The 15525-nt window shown below is 42.9% G+C and overlaps 1 protein-coding gene across 5 annotated transcripts in view; it reads right to left on the bottom strand.

Moving 5' to 3' along the window:
- The window catches only part of FYN (FYN proto-oncogene, Src family tyrosine kinase), a 208910-nt gene that overhangs the window by 155182 nt on the left and 38203 nt on the right, over window positions 1-15525 (bottom strand). The gene's annotated exons all lie outside the window — the stretch shown is intronic.

Below are 15525 nucleotides of genomic sequence, written 5' to 3'. Positions count from 1 at the left end.
CTTATTTTTAAAGAGAAGCCCTAAATCTGGATTTTCTTTTATTTTAGTGTGAAATTTCTTGACTTTTAAGTGCTGGCTCAAATTAAGCAAAAACAAAACAAAACAAAAACACTGGACTAGGCAAAATATGCCTGTGGGTCACCTTTAGCATTTTGATTCTTTCAAGTTTGGCACTGAAGAGAAAATGTCAGGTAAAAATTTCATTTTTTCCCTTCACGCATGTATGTATGTATTTATCTTTTAAAGAATGAGAGGTTTTCACATGTTGCTAGGCTGAGTGAAGACCTAATAGGTAAAAACCATCATCTCCTTTTTTTCAGTACTTGAACAAAAAAAGGCTCACTTTGCTTGTCTTTAAAAGTCTATATACTGGAGTGCCTGGGTGGCTCAGTGGGTTAAAACCTCTGCCTTCGGCTCAGGTCATGATCTCAGGGTCCTGGGATCAAGCCCCACATCCGGCTCTCTGCTCGGTGGGGAGCCTGCTTCCTCCTCTCTCTCTGCCTTCTGCTCTGCCTACTTGTGATCTCTTTATTTAATAAATAAACAAAATTAAAAAAAAAAAAAGTCCATATACTCATGGGGCACCTGGGTGGCTCAGTCTGCCTTTGGCTCAGGTCCTGACCTTGGGGTCCTAGGATTGAGCCCCATGTCTGGCTCCCCGCTCAGCAGGGAGTCTGCTTCTCTTTCTCCCTCTGCCCCTCCCCACTGGTCCTTCTCAAATAAGTAAATTAAATCTTAAAAAAAGAGAGCCTACATGCTCACATACTCTACTGGTAAACAGTTAATCCACACTCTTGTATCTTGCTAACATAACAGACCTCAGCTAACTATTTATTACAAGTGTTAAAATGTGTGTTTGGGTGGGAAGCACAAATTAACTGGTAATTTTTGAAAGGAAACATGAGGAAGGACCCAAAATTCTCACGGAAAATATATAAACACTCAAGTGGACTTTCAGTTTATCAAATTTCCTCAGGAAAGAACTTCCCATGTGCAGCTGACTTATATTACAACAACACACCCAGCAATTTCATTAGAATGTTATTTTTAATCAGTTCATCATATCGCTTTGCCTCAGGAACTGGAAGCAAGGAGTACATAAAGTCACCAACTATGGATACAGAACATTCAGAGTCAAATAGCATTTTTAACTGGGAAAATAGGAAGGCACAGCATCGCCACAAAAGAAAAGCTATCAACAACCGATTTTCTTGAGTGAGTATGCAATCTTTAAAAAAAAAAATCTTCATCGCAAACTTTTTGAAAACTGAAAAACATCTATTGCAAGATGTGAAGAATCTATTTGGTCATGACTCATCTGTGATAACATCATTGGCTGGGTCATTGCCATAGAATCTATTTTAAGCTCATTTCACTTTGCTCTAGTTCTCCCAGTTTATTAAGGGGCAATTTGGATGATGATAAGTATTAGTGCCTCTACTTTCAAATGATTTTTCTCCTGACCCAACAAATATAATCTCAGGCCTGTGGAAAGAGAACTCAAGTAAAAACCCTCCTGTATACTAGGCTTAACTTTCTACTGAAACTTAGGGGAAAGGCTGACTACTACCCCCCCCCTCCGTTTAGCATCTTTAGCACTGGGAGACATTCTTGCCTGTGGCTCTGTGTCTTTGTCTTTTCATCTCCAGTACATTTCTGTCACATGTCCTTCGTCCTCAGCTCATGCATAGCTCTGCTCTAGCTTGCCTTTCCCTGTTCACTCTGTCTTATCTGTTTTGTTTTATGTGCTCTCATTCATTATTTCGTATTTGTATTTGTATTTGTTTAGGTTTAGCTATTTTGCTTCTCTGGTCTCTTAACCCTTCGTCCAGTTCGGACCCTTTCCTCTCCCTGCCCAAATGAGGGGGCCACAAAATGCATTCTTTGTATACTCTTACTCTTAAGCTTCTTATTTGTGAATTTATCAAGTTCACAAATCCACACACTGAACCTGTGTATCTGTCAGAAAATGTATCTTATACTTGTGACAAAGGAACTGCTCAAATTTCCTGTATCTTTGGAAGCTCCTTCATGCTCCCATCTCTGAGCACTGCAGGAATTTCCTTAGACTGCCAGGCCCAACAATAGCAGGTTGTAAAACCTGCTAAGAAGACTGAGTCAGGAAGAGAGGGCCTCGGATGTGTGGGACCAGTGGTTCACAGAACCTCCTGGGCTCTCTCTGGGCTGTGGGCAATGAGGCCTACCCAGACCGTTCTGTTTCCAAATAAGACAAAGATTCCACTCCACTTTGGGGGAACATCCTCTTCTCCAGTTAGCTCCTATGCTTCCAAAATCTTTGCTGAGAACAGATTTAACTGCCTCAAACAAACACCAAAGACTTAGTTTTGTACTTGCGCTTCCCACCCAAACAGATCTGCAACTGAAAGAACATGGAGCCTCTGGGATTTACGTTACTTAGAGGCAGCGCCACGTAGGACCAAGAGCACCGCTTCTGTAACCAGACAGAACTGGGCTCAAATCCTAGCATTGTCTACAGAGCACACCACACAAGTTACTTGACTTCTCAGGCTTAGTTTATTTCATTAGCAAAATGAAGCTATCAATACCGACCACCCAGAATTTCTGTGAGGTGTAAATCACATGGGGCACTACAGAAGAATGACTAGCACAGCATGAACAGTGGTGTGAGGGGAGCGGAAATCAAGAATGCCTGCTTTCAGGCTCTCTTCCCCCAGCCGCGAAGGTGGATTCTGACTTGGCTTCGCTGGTTCTTCCCCTCGCCTGCCCTTCTGGGAAAGTCCTGATCTTGGCCTCCCTGGGGGGTATCTTATGATGCAGCATAAGGAGGGAAGGTGGAAAAGAAATGGGTCATGGTTAGGAAAAGGCAGTAAGTGTACCAGCGCTGTAGAGTGTGAGTCTGATAGGAGAACGAGGGGCTTGAGGTATTGCTGTAGTTTCTGTGTCCCCACTGGTGCCCTGACAAACACAAAGAATCTGCTGTTTGCAATTGTCACCCCTGGACGGTATCTGCTTGACTCTAACATCATCCTGAAGCTGGACCGTGGGGCTCTGGATGCATAGAGTATTAAACCAGTCTTATTATTATTTAATTATCCAGACTTGGGAGTGGAGGTGGCTCATAAGCAAAAGGGGAGGGGAAGTCAAAACAACCAAGCTGTCTGCCTCATTGTAAAAGGAATGTAGGGAGGCACTGGAGGCGGGTGACTGACGGTCCAAGGGCTGGAGCCAGGTCCTATTACCCATCCCTGATTCACGCAGATTCTGGTGAGTCACTAGCATTTCTGTGTTCCAGTTCTTCCCCTGGAAAATGGCAGGATGGGAGGGCTATATTATTATGGCCCAACAGCTGACCTTTTAAAAGTTTGCTGGGATATGTGCCAGCAGCTGGGTTCACCCAACTCTGGCTTGTAGTGCTTCTTAAACAGAAGTATGTGGTATGTGCACACGTGTGTAAACACCTATCTATACATGTGTGTATGTATGCACACACCACACACACATGCGCGCGTGCGCACATGCACGTATACATAAATTCTGGAGCTATCCCTGCACAAACAACTAAATCACTGGAAAAGAAAGCCTCCAAAAGGATTATCTGGTTAATCCTGCTACATCTGAACGAGAATATCCCTGAATCTAAAAAGAAGAGTAGAATGTTCTTTTCCTAAAATCTCCAAGGGAGATGTTTATAGCTTCTGATTAACAATGTACTTGATTTTCTAACAACTCTCATCATGGAAAAGTTCCTCTTTGTTACGTTTTTTAAATTGCACTCCTGCCTGTGTTCTCGATCCCTCTTACTTACCACACTATTTTGTTCTTGGACAGAACACATCACCTTCTAACAACTATATAACTCACTTATGCATTAACGTTTACTGCCTATTGTTTCATTTCCTCTCCCCTAACTGGAATAAGCTGCCTCATTCAGGGATTTATCCCAAACACCTACCACAGTGTCTAGCTCATAAAAGGCACTTGATAAACATTTGTAATTTGAAGGTGAATTCTTTTTGTGTTTAATCTTTGGTAAATATCATCCACCTAGTGAGCTGGAAGGAACCTCAGCAAAGGACCGGCGGCGATGACAAAGTTGGGGCCCGGTGAGGGGAAGCAGATCGCCCCAGGTCATACGGTTATGTCAGGGCTCCTTCTCCTTCGCCTCAGCACCTCCATATGGAGCTGCGATCCCAGGGGAACAGCATGGCTGGAAACTGACCAATGAGCGAGGCCAAGTCTGAACTCATTAAAAGCAAAGGAGTCCGAGAGAATAAGCCATAGTATTTATTTATTTACAGAACATAAAGTCTCCTATAATAATAATTTGTGCATCAGTAGCTGCTTTCATCTAAGGATCCCAGAGAGCTGATGAAATTCTCAACCCACGGTGCCGGCTATCATTACCTGCTCTGGGGCAAGGGCCCGAAGACACAGGTGGCCCTGTGGGCTTCCTGGAGGCAGCTTCGAGCTCTCTGCAGCTACGGATCTACTCTGTATTTTTATCTTCTCTCCACGTCCTCATCCTTATCAACATCGCGAACAACCTGACAGAGCTACAGCAGCTCTGTAACCTCCTGGTCTGTTCTCTTTCAGGCGCCCCTAAGACCACTCAGGCCCGTGCCAGTTTTCAAACCAGTGTAGACAGAAACAACACTGAGCACGTGGGGTGTTCAATCATGTAGTATCTCCTTCAAGTCACCAAGGGCGGCCCCTCCTGAGCTTGTCCAGGAGAGAGGCCGACCACAAGGACAGCTGCCGTGTCCCAGCGGCTTTTGGGGTTGGGATTTTTCTTCTTTCCTCACCTTACTTCCTTTGCCCCATACACCCCTTTTTCCATCTGTGGAAAGCGTATCAACTCGGTTGGCATTTCTACCTGCCCACACAACTATCGTATTTACAACTACCCCTCAATTATTTAGGAGCCACATTAAGGGCCAATTAGACGGAGTCAGCACAACAAGTGGATGAGCTCTTCCACACACGGATTTGGCCAGGTGGCATTCCTTCCTCCTTGAGGAATGAGGGAAACGGTGGCTTTTGCACTCCAACCCTTCTCACTATGAAACCCTCTCCAGGGCCCCTCCTGCGTGTAGGCCGGGGGTGGCTCTTCTTCGCTGTCCCGCTGAACGAAGGTACCAACCTAACCAGTGCCGCCTACGTGCCGCCACGGCAGCCTCTCGGCCAGTGCCAAGTTCACAGCATCAGTTCCAGGCGGAGGAACCCGGGCTGCAGTCTGTTGTGTATCCTGTGAGCTTCCTCGGCTTCTGCAGTTCCGGAGACCACCCTGCTGACTTCGCTCGTGGGCTGGCAGCTTTGGGGCTGAAATGCCCGGCCAGCAACCTGAGGTCTGCCGGCTCCTTGGAATAGGAGGAAATCCTTGGCACAAGCGGAAATAATCCCAGGCTCAGGATTTCCCAGTGTTTTCTGGGAGGCCCGGGTTCTGGGGGATACTCAAAGGTACAATGTGGAAAAAATTCTGTGGTCAAATGAATCTGTGAAACTTGGGTAAAAAAATATGTTAGACAATGGTGGTTGCATAAAAATACTAAAAACAGAATCACCATATGATTCAGTCATTTCAGTTCTGGGTATATATCCAAAAGAACAGAAGTAAATTCTTTTTTTTTTTTTCTTTTTGGAGAAAGAGAGAGCATGGGATGGTGGGGGGAGAGGGAGAAAGAATCTTAAGCAGGCCCCATGCCCAGTGTGGAGTCTGATGGCAGGACTTGATCTCACAACCCTGAGATCATGACCTGAGCCAAAATCAAGAGTCAGATGCTTAATGAACTTAGCCCAGGCGCCCTGAAAGTAAACTCTTTTTTTTTTTTTTTAAAGATTCTATTCATTTATTTGACAGAGAGAGACCACAATAGGCAGAGAGGCAGGCAGAGAGAGAGAGGAGGAAGCAGGCTCCCTGCCGAGCAGAGAGCCCGATGTGGGACTCGATCCCAGGACCCTGAGATCATGACCCGAGCCGAAGGCAGCGGCTTAACTCACTGAGCCACCCAGGCACCCCTGAAAGTAAACTCTTGAAGAGATACTTGTACATCCATGTTTGCAACAATATTATTCCCAGCAGCCAGAAGGTGGAAGCAACTCAAGAGTCAACTTGTGTTGACTGGATAAACAAACACGGACTATCCATACAACGGAATATTACTCAGCCTTACAAAGGAAGGAAGTCCTGACATGCTATAACATGGATCAGTCTTGACAACATGTTGCTAAGTGAAATAAGTCAGCCAAAAAAGATAATACTGTATGATTCCATTTATGTGAGGGTAGTCAAATTCACAGCGACAGAAAATAGAATGGTGGTGTCCAGGGGCTGGGGAGGGGAGAATCGTTACTTAAGGGGTGCAGAGCTTCAGCTTTGCAAGATGAAAGGAGTTCTGGAGATGAGTTGAATAACAAAGTGAATATACTTAACGCCACTAAACTGTTCAATGAAAAATGGCTAAGATGGTAAATTTTGTCATGTGTGTTTTGCTCATTAAAAAACAAAAAACAAAAAACAACGTACATTCAACAGTTATCCTTGCAGTAGGACTTGTCAGAACCTTTAAATGTTAATATGTATAGGGAATCCTCAAGAGGGGCATATACCAAGCAGCTTTGCCCAGCTTCTCTGGCCATGCAACCCATTTTTCACTGAGTATCTGGCGGGACCTGTGTACTTCAGAACATACTTCAGGAAATGAGCCACTAAACTAGAAACTGTTAGAAAATAGGAAATCCTAACTTTTTTTATATTTACATCAAGGAAGGAAGGATTCCAGAGCTCAAAGCAAGATTTCCAAAACAGGTTTTTTTTTTTTTAAAGATTTTTATTTATTTACCAGAGAGAGAGGGGGGAGAGCGCGAGCATAGGCAGACAGAATGGCAGGCAGAGGCAGAGGGAGAAGCAGGCTCCCCGCCGAACAAGGAGCCCGATGTGGGACTCGATCCCAGGACGCTGGGATCATGACCTGAGCCGAAGGCAGCTGCTTAACCAACTGAGCCACCCAGGCGTCCCTCCAAAACAGTTTTAACTTGTTATCATCCTCAGGCTCTAACCTCAATGGTGTCACTTATTAGCCACATGGTCTCGGTCTAGAATAAGTCACTATTTTTATCTCCTCTGATGTGTGAGAATAATACCGGCTCAACCTACCTTACTGGTTTGTGGTGAAAGCTAATGGAAAAACATATGTGAAAGAAGCTGAAAAGTACAAAGTGCTATTCAAAAGGTATGATAATTGTCAAGTACTTATGCTTATTAAAGTGCAGCAGATAAGTTAAGGCAGCACGGAGAGCTCAGAATATCCATAGGCCTCAAACAGGTACTAATAAGCGTAGAGATGAAGGAGAAGGGGAAAAGGAAGAATGGAGGGTAGAACGCTTGAAGTTAGCAAAGACAGAGACTAGGAGGCAGAAAACATGGGTTCAATAGCTGGTTTTATTTCTGTCTGACCTTGGACAGGTCACTTAACCTCCCTGACCCTCAGCTTTACCCAGCTGTCAAATGAGGTGGATGGAGATCACGTCAGAGGTCACTTCCAGCTGTGAAACTATCAAATACCATGAGAGATGCACTGTGGCACCTGCACACATCCCTTATCAGACACTTAGGCCCACCCTTGTCCCGTGTTAGGACACAAAGAGGAGCAGACGACAGGCCATGCTCCCTGGTGAGAGAGTGAGGGCTGCTGGCCTGCAGACCAGCAGGGGAAGATGAGAAGGTGCACGTGCGGGAAGCCACAGATTTATTTGCTTCATAGTATCCTCCTAGTCCCTTGCCCCCATGCTTTTAAAAAAAAATCAACATATACTGTATTATTTGTTTCAGGGGTACAGGTCTGTGAATCATCAGTCTTACACAATTCACAGCGCTCCCCACAGCACGTACCCTCCCCAATGTCCATCACCACACCACGCCATCCTTCCCACCCCCTTCTCCTCCAGCAACCCTCAGTTTGTTTCCTGAGATTAAGTGTCTCTTATGGTTTGTCTCCCTCTCTGGTTTTTGTCTTGTTTCATTTTTCCCTTCCTTCCCCTATGATACTCTGTCTTATTTTTCAAATACCTCATATCAGTAAGATCCGATACGCTATCAAAAAGTGAAATCTTGCTGTTTGCAACAACATGGATGGCTTTTTGATGGCTGCATAATATTCCATTGTATATGTGCGTGTATCTGTGTGTGTGTGTATTTCCCACGTCTTCTTTATCCATTCATCTGTTGATGGACATCCAGGCTCTTTCCATCGTTTGGCTATTGTGGACATTACTGCTATTGGGGTGCATGTGTCCCTTTGGATCACTACATTTGTATCATTGGGGTAAATACCCAGTAGTTCAATTGCTGAGTTGTGGGGTAGCTCTATTTTTAACTCTTTGAGGAACCTCCATACTGTTTTCCAGAATGGTTGCACCAGCTTGCATTCCTACCAACAGTGTAGGAGGCCCCCATGCTCTTTTTTAAAAAGGTATTTCCAAAGTATCTTTACTTCAGTAATGACTCAACTGAGCAAGAGGGTAGGGAAAAGTTACTAAATGAACAGAAGTAGAGACTTCCATAGAAGTAAGGCTGCCCAGACCTGGGGACCCATCTTCCTGCCAGGTTCAGTGACTATTCACAGAAAACACGAGATGCCCAACCACTGCCTATTAGCAGACTGATCATCTGTCCTAGGCACTCTCTTGGAGGGCCAGAGCTGTTGGCACTTCAGGAAGACGGGAGAGGAGTGGCTGGATAGGGACAGGCAAGGCGCTTGGGGGAAAGAAACAGTCTCTGGGGGAAATGGGAGGAGAGCCAGCCCCCATAATTAAAGAGCTGGTGGTTTTTAACCTTCTGTGTGCCGTGATAGAGAACCCCCAAAGGTGTCCAAGAGGGTCGGGGCAAGGTAAAAGTGTGCCTGTGTAAGGCAGGCCACACACAGGGAAGAGGGAGTCCCAAATGAGGGGTGGGACAGAGGAAGTTTGGGGAGGGGAGGCTGGGCCCATTTTTAGGAGAGATGTTTGAGGCTTGTAGCAGGATGGTGTTGATAAACGAAGGAAGGGATGAAAGCAGTGGAAAGAACATGTGACAAAACGGTTATCAATATATGAGCCACATGGGGTAAGACAGCATGCTTGTTCCAGCTTTGGGGGAGACGGGGCAGAGGGAGAAGATGGTGACCACCTCTGAGGACTGAAGAAATGACGAGATGAGATATAGAGATCAGTAGTGGTGGGAAAGGGATCTCTCCATTTCTGTCGCATTTAGACTGAACTAACTGGTAACGGAGACTGAGTAAAAATGTCCTATGGCAAAAAGGTATAAATGAAAATGAATTTGCAGACATGGGCAGTGGAGAGCCTAGACATGGGGTATGTGCAAAACAGAAGGGGCTATTTGTACAATTTGCATATATCGATCAAGGATTCACATCTTTGGGTCCATGAAGAGGCATTCAGGAACTTAGTCCACAGACCTCCTGAGGTAGCATACCGTATTTGTGTTTCTGAGTATGTGTGCATGGGTTTTTCTCGATGGAGGACTTCCCTAAGAGGCCCCCAACCAGTGGATTAGTTGGTATTAAGATCCTCAATATTTGATGGAAATTTCTCTCCTACCTGCTTGACAAATCTACCATGTCAGACGACATTAAGAATACGATGTTAAAACTGTACTTATTACCAAATTTAAGAACCAAGGAATAGTCACTCTCCTATCATCTTATCAAAATTAAGGTACATTATAACACTCCAAAGACTACTGACACTGGCAAACATGTTTAAATATTTTAAATTAAAAATGTTAAAAGTATATTTAGAATTTTGCAAGTACAGTTTCCTTGCAAGAGGTTTACTCTGTGTGGTATTTTAATATAAAAGTACCTGAATCTGTTAATATTCACAGCTAGATTCAAAGACCTGCCAAAAACAGTTATTGGAACTACTTTTAATAGTCATGACCCCTTTTCCCCTAAAGGATGTTATCAAGTACACTGTGCAGTAATGACTATAAATACATGACATGTCTGTTACTATAAATAAATATTGCACATTCTCCCAACCCATTTAATTACCATTCACCCAAAGCAGTGCAATTAAGAAACTGTCTGTTGAATTCTGAAAATGGGAAAAGCCCTCGTGTCTCTCTTAGGTAGTTTTACAATCCTAACAATAGACTTAATGAAGCCTTTTAAAACAAGGACGATTACATTAAAATGACCGGGGCATATAAAAATTCATTACATAGACCCTCCTGCTGTCTGGTGGATTAAAATGCCTCATCACACCCTGGAGAGAAGTAAGAATAAATAATAAAGAAAAATCACAACTTTCTGAGTGAACATCTTATGCATGAGATTTAATGTGGCCCTATAAATCACTCAGGACTTCACTCTATACCCAAAGTGCAAAGGAAGTATGCTTGGTACCAGGTAAATCATGAAGTGGCCGTAGGAGGGCTACATGGCTTATTGAATATAAGATGATATTACAATCCACATCTTGATGATGCTAAACGATGATGCAAGTTGATACAGATTTTCCCCTTGAGAAATGATAACAGCTACAAAACCCAAGTCCAATCCCTGCACAACTGTCTGTGACCGTTAGCACCCATTACCCTTAAATGCCCTCAGAAACTGCACCAGCTGATAGTTTTGTTACATTTATTTTTAAGTGTTTTATGTGTTTCTGTTGCTGTTATACATAGAGTTGTTTCTTATCTTCATTTTCCACCTATTAGCTGCTAATACATATACAATTGATTTCTGTATATTGACCTCGTATCCTATGACTTTACTAAGTTCATTAGTTCTCGCTAGAAGTGGTTTTATATTCCTTAGGACTGGTCTGTGTAAACAGTCATGTCAGCTGCAAGCAGAGAGAACTGCCCTTCTTCCCATACAGTCTGCATGCCCTTCATTTCTTGTTCCTGCTCGATTCTCCTTCTTAAAGGCTACAGCAGCTTGTTTCACCAGTGAGGAACCTCCTGCCACTGCATTCCAGTTGGCATCATGCCATACCATCTTTGACCTTCATAGGGCCAAGAACACCATGCCATGGGGAACTGTGGCCTTAGCAGAAAGACCTTGACCCTACCAAGCCACCCACAGAAGACAGGAGGCCTGATTCCGAGCCTCAAACTTGAAGGAACAAGAATTTATAGTTGATTTCCTATAGTTAATTACTTATACCTCTCAAGATGCTGGCGTGTAGAAAAAGGAGAAAGGAGAAGAAGAAAATAGCCAAGGGAATTACTGAATTTTTGGACTTGGGACCCAAAAGAGTACTTAGAGATTAAACCTCTCCTCTTACAACAAAAGTGAGGCTCAGCATGTCCAGTGACTTGTACAAAGACAGCTGGAGGCAGACGGAGAGTCTGCTATTCTAAACAGGACATGAACTGGGAGTGCATAGACCTGGATCCTAGCCTTGAGGAGGTCAGGAATGTACTCCTGTCTTCAGATTCTAAGAGTCTAGGGGAGATCTCAGATACTCTGAGAACTGATCCAAGTAGATGGAATGACTTGGGCCCCGTGCCTATGGGCATCCTTCTTTGGGCCTTTGCTAAGGATATACCCTAAACCAGGGCAAGATAACATTTTCCAGCACCTGGTCCATCTATAGCTGGCTCTTATGCTTGAGAAATGAGTTCTCAGGGCACCTGGGTGGCTCAGTGGGTTAAAGTCTCTGCCTTCGCCTCAGGTCATGATCCCAGGGTCCTGGGATCGAGCCCCACATCGGGCTCTCTGCTCAGCAGGGAGCCTGCTTCCTTCTCTCTCTCTGCCTGCCTCTCTGCCTACTTGTGATCTCTGTCTGTCAAATAAATAAACAAAATCTTAAAAAAAAAAAAAAAGGAAGCTTTTAAAAAAAAAAAAAAAGAAAGAAAAGAAAAGAAATGAGTTCTCAGGGTGCCTGGCTGGCTCAGTCAGCAGAGCACGTGACTCTTGATCTCAGAGTTGTGATTTCAAGCCCCACATTGAGTATAGGGATTACTTAAAAATAAAATCTTCAAAAAAGAAAAGGAAAAAGAAATGAGTTTTCCTCTCCTAGCCTGAATAAACTTACCCTGAAATAAGTTAAAAATCAGGATCTCATTGAGCAGCTCTGGCCCTGTTTACACCAACTGCTGAACATGATCACCTCCTATCATCAGGAAGCTTGGTTAACATCCTAGGGCTCACACACAGCCCCTGAGGATCCTGCTAAATCTTCTCTTATATATTATTTGTATTTTTCTCTTAAAAGAACTTGACAGAGCCAAGAAAATCACCAGTCTGTTTAGTAAGCATATAATAAGTTCCCTCCTTATTAGCCAAGGGAAATTAAGATGTCCTCAAATAAGGAAGCATATTTCAGTCAAATATATATATATATATATATTTGAACAGCTGAAATTCTCAAATTTTTAGGAAGTCCAGTTCCTCAAATTTCCCCTCCTGTCACATAAGGCCAAACATTCTTACCAATCACTTCTCTAAAATAACCATCAGTTGTCACTGCTAAAACAGAAGTTCCAAGAGGTCAAAAGTGTTTACTGACATCAGAGTGAGGCTCCAACTGGACAAAATAGAAACCAGATAATAAAAGAGCATCACTCATGGCTGTTGGGTGTGTGCTGGGCAAGGCCTGTTTCACAAGAGAAGGGGAAGCTGCAGAGGACAGGAACAGCCACACTAGCTACTTGCACCAGGGGCGGGGTGCTTGGGAATATTACCTGACTAGCAACAACCCTATGGGGGCAGATATAACATTTTGAACTCCTAAGGAAGCCGGTTAAGTAGCTTGCCCAAGGTCAAACAGCTAGTTAATGGTAGAGTGGCAATTTGAATCCAGATTGATCTCTCTTAAGTCCAGCCTTTTAATTAATTTTATTATAAAAGTAATATAACCACATTAACAAACACTCAGACAAAAATCCCTGTAATCTCATAACCCAAATACAACTTAGCATTTTGGTATAATTGTCATAGGTTTTTCCTAGGTATGCATTATGTTTTGCAAAACTACGATCATATTCCACAATTTGGTATCAAACTAAACATTTGTCTAACTTATTTAATAATTTTTCCAATCATTTTAATTAACAGATTATATTCCAAGAGTAGACATGTCATAGTTTACATAATGAGCCCTCAAACCATGAAACACTGGTGGTTCTTTACAGCTTTGGGAGCAAATCATGGGTTTGTTTTTGTTTTTGTTTTTGTTTTTTTAATGTTTAGTTAGCCACTAGTTTATACATTGCTGGTTTCTGATGTAGTGTTCAGTGATTCATTAGTCACACCTAACACCCAGTGCACATCTTGAGTGTAACATGCCGCTTCCCCAAATACGTACTGTCACCACTGTCTATTTGAAAGCTTCAAATAGACAATACCAATCAACAGATCATTTAAAAAAAAACAAAAAACTATGATGAAAATATTTTGAAAATGCCACCATCCCTGAGCTCTTAGGCCTAGAAGCAAATAAGTCCAATGAATGCTATTAATGAAGGGTCATCCCAAAATAACAAGTTCAAAGAGGCTGTACTTCTGAGACCCCAGACAGCATGTGCTGTGAATGGTTCAGTGCCCTTACTTTCAGTTTCCTAGGAATGCCAACAAAAGAAGTTATCTTCACTAAAATCTAGATTTGGAAGAACGGAAATTCTTTGAAAAGAAAACAAGTCCTATCCGTTTTATGTGTCAGGGCAGTCAGAACTTACAAAAATAAGGCCAACATGCTCACCCAGGACTGTGTCATGTTTCATAGCTCATTTCCTATTCAAAATGCCATGTGCCCATTTTACTCGGGTCAAGTGACTGAGCAGCAGCAGTGCAGCTCTGGGTTTTTGGCAAATAATCCTAAGACGTAGAAGAGTCAGCAATATTGAATCCTGTGTAAGCTGACCAAATTTATAAAGTATAAAGCATGCCTGTCAGAAAAATTTCTTATGGGCGCCTGGGTGGCTCAGTGGGTTAAATCCTCTGCCTTCGGCTCCTGTCATGATCTCAGGGTCCTGGGATCAAGCCCCACATCCGCTCTCTGCTCAGCAGGGAGTCTGTTCCCTGCCCCCCACACACACTCCCCCCCTCCCGCCTCTCTGCCTACTTATGATCTGTGTCTGTCAAATAAATAAATAAACTCTTTCAAAAAAAAAAAAGAAAGAAAGAAAAATCTCTTACTTTTGGAGGAAAGTAATATCCAAAATGCCTGTGTGCCTCTTTGTCTGTTTTGAAAACTTTATTAGAATCCATGCCGCCATCAGTGTGATGTGGAAACAGTATACTTAAATGCCCGGAAGCATCTATCTGCTCCCCAGATAGAGCACTAAAGATTCCTGCTGATCAGGGAGAATGGAGTAAAAATGGGGACAAATGGGGAATTCATTTCTACAGAGATGGAACTGTGCCACTTAATGACAACTTGACTATAGTCCACACGAGATAACCTATCACCCTATCCACAGTGCCTGTTTAAAACCCATATCTTTTTCTTCATATCCCCAGCTCTCTGTACTGCACATTTTGATGGTGAGTTGTACTTCATCAGACCGTAATGATATCCTTTTCCTCTCCAACGTTTAATGAATCCTGCACTTTGGACTTCTTCTTCTCTTAAAAATTAATATGTTTACTCATGGGAATGTCAAATGGTATGTCCAAATATAACCACTTTGGAAAAATAATTTGGTATTATCCAGTAAAATTGAAGATGCACATACTCTAAGACTCCAAAATTCTTCTCTTAGGCACCCTTCCTAAGAGTTTGATTGCAGGAGGCTGTACATACAAGAATGTTCACAGCAGCACTGTTTAAAATGGCACAACACTGGAAATGACCCAAATGCCCATTGAGAGGAGACCGGATACATAAATTGTGGTATGTTCCCCCAATATAAGACCATATAGCAGTGGAGATAAGTGAATTTCATGTTTGTCATTTCATGCATCAACAGGGATGAATCTTAAATGACTGATTAAAAAAAAAAAGCAAATGGTACAATACTACATGTCTATATATCCATATCTATATATGCCCAGGGCAAACCAAACTTAATAATAGATTACATAGAAAAGCCGTAGGGAAACATACTTTTTTTTTTTTTAAAGATTTTATTTATTTATTTGACAGACAGAGATCACAAGTAGGCAGAGAGGCAGTCAGAGAGAGGAGGAAGCAGACTCCCTGCTGAGCAGAGAGCCCGATGTGGGGCTCGATCCCAGGACCTTGGGATCACGACCTGAGCTGAAGGCAGAGGCTTTAACCCACTGAGCCACCCAGGCGCCCCGAAACATACTTAAACAGATAAGCCAGTAAATAACAAACACAAAATTATTCAGCACTGGTACCAGAAGAGAGGAATATGGCCAGGGTGGAACACATAAGGATTCCCAAAGTAATGGTGATATTCTAGTTCTTATGTTGCAGGATGGGTACAGGGGATTGTATTTCTTACCCTGTTTTTCCTCCCATTCCCTTCTCTGTGTGTGTATATCTGTAATATATGTATATAACTGATGCATATGCATCTCTCTTTGTAGGAATATAAATAATACATAATAACAAATATATTGATTA

The sequence above is a fragment of the Neovison vison genome, chromosome 1 (genome assembly GCF_020171115.1).
Source record: "Neovison vison isolate M4711 chromosome 1, ASM_NN_V1, whole genome shotgun sequence".
In the NCBI taxonomy this organism is placed as follows: domain Eukaryota; kingdom Metazoa; phylum Chordata; class Mammalia; order Carnivora; family Mustelidae; genus Neogale; species Neogale vison.
Note: the sequence above shows the minus strand (reverse complement) of the source record. Positions and strands in the feature narration are given on the sequence as shown.